Consider the following 2085-nt stretch of genomic DNA (forward strand, 5'->3'; position numbering starts at 1 on the left):
GGCACCAGAAAGTTGACTATTCGATACCACTTCAATGCTACAACCAACTGTGATTCATCTAATAGAAAATTTGATGTTTCATGGCCGAACAAAGCATGTGGAGGTGCACTGCCATTTTATTAGAGACAAAGTCTTGAAGGAAGAATACGGATGACCAAGGGGTAGACTTGTCTACAAAAGAGCTGAATACTTCCACACATGAGAGCTTTCGCTTGGTGCAGTGAATGAGGACTAGTGTTGAGGGGAGTGTTAAAATATCATCACTAGCTCAATAGGGTTAAGCCCAACCATTGTATGAGTGACTATATTTATGTTAAAATTATTTAGGATTGTAGGAATAAATTTAGGAAAATGATTTTGGGATTTTAGGAACAAATTGAGTTAAATGATTCACATTCTTTAGGAAAAAAAGTTGAGAAATTGATTTAGGGATTTTAGGAATAAATTTAGTTAAATGATTTAGATACTTGAAAAACATTTAGGAATTGGTTACTTATCATCTAGTTTAAATACCCTCCACCCTACTTAGTTTATCATCCCAAGAAATCCCAAGCAATACAAAGTAGTAGTTGTAGTTTCTACAAAGTGTTTTGTAAATCTCTTCTCAATTAGTCTTAACAAAGTGTGCGAGTGTTTTCGACAGAGAGTTGTGTTCAACAATGAGTTAGCGGCAAGACTAGTTGTTGATTTTTTCAAGTCATCGAATGGTGGATTGCTGTTCCAAGGACGTTTGTGCATGGCGATGGAAGAACTGAAAGATGAGATCCTAGGTGAGACACATAATTCCCCGTTCTCCATGCACCTTGGTGGTACCAAGATGTATCAAGATCTAAAGCAACATTTTTTGTGGTGTAACATGAACAAGGATATTGTAGAATATAAGTAAATGTTCGGTCTGCCAGCAAGTCAAACCACCTTAGTGTGTTAGAATGGAAATGAGAGAATATAGCGATGAATTAAATAGTAGAATTTCCAAGGATGTTGAAGGGTTACACGATTATATGGGTAATTGTGGACGGATTGACAAAGTTAGCGCATTTTCTTCTAAGTAAAGCCACCTATATAGTGGACAATTGGACATAACTATATATGAATGATAACTCTCTAAAGGTAGAGTCATATCAAGTCTTTTTGTATTTAATATGACACCCTTATTCACCATTTTCTCATTATTTACCCCATTTATTCTACTTAGTGAGCATGAAATCATTTATTGCGGTTCAAAATGAAAAAAATATGAGTTGGCATAAATTGATCTTAATTGTACATTTAATTGAGTTATGTGGTAAAATTTCAGACATTTATGCTGAACCAAGAGGGAGTAGCAAATTTGGAAATAAATGGGGGATGACATGAAAATTTTAAATCCACATCAGCAGTCGAAGTGGGTCATTGATTACCCAATGAGGAGTAGACAACTTATTCCTTTTCAGCCTAAAGGGAACCCATGCTCAATATAAAAGGAAAAGTAAGACCAAGAAGAGGAGAGCCACACTTTGGGGAGAAAAATCGAATTACACAGCAGCAGCCTCTGCTGCAGTGAACTGCTGTGAAACCAGAGAAGAAAGAAAAAAAAACTCTAATCCAGCAGCTGTTGACAGCAGAAGGAAAAAGAGACCAACAAGGATTGATTAGGGCAAAGAGGTGGACGTGAGAGCTCAAGAGAAGGGAACTTCCATTGACGAACGGCAACAAACTAGGATAACTCTCTATTTCCTTATTTCTTTTCTTATTCCATCAATTTTACATGGTGAAGATGCGGATTCCTCTGTTTAATTCAATTTGTATGGAGAGCTAAACTTTACAGGGGAGGCGAGAGAGTTTTATATAGTTTAAGTATGTTGATGGTATGATTTTAGTTTATTAAAGAGTTGTTGTTAATGATTTACATGTGTGTTTAATTAGCTACTTTGCATACATAGTTGTTCTCTCATTCGGGAGAAGAGAGGGAGCAATGAAATCCTCTTTAATACTCTTGTTCCATAGCAAGGAGACTTGAAGGGTAATAGAAAGGTTAGGAATAATTCTTCTCCTAGAGCCTTGTTAATAGAAATTACAACGATTATGGAAATAATCACCATTCAT

Source organism: Cucurbita pepo, chromosome LG04, assembly GCF_002806865.2.
Source record: "Cucurbita pepo subsp. pepo cultivar mu-cu-16 chromosome LG04, ASM280686v2, whole genome shotgun sequence".
Taxonomy (NCBI): domain Eukaryota; kingdom Viridiplantae; phylum Streptophyta; class Magnoliopsida; order Cucurbitales; family Cucurbitaceae; genus Cucurbita; species Cucurbita pepo.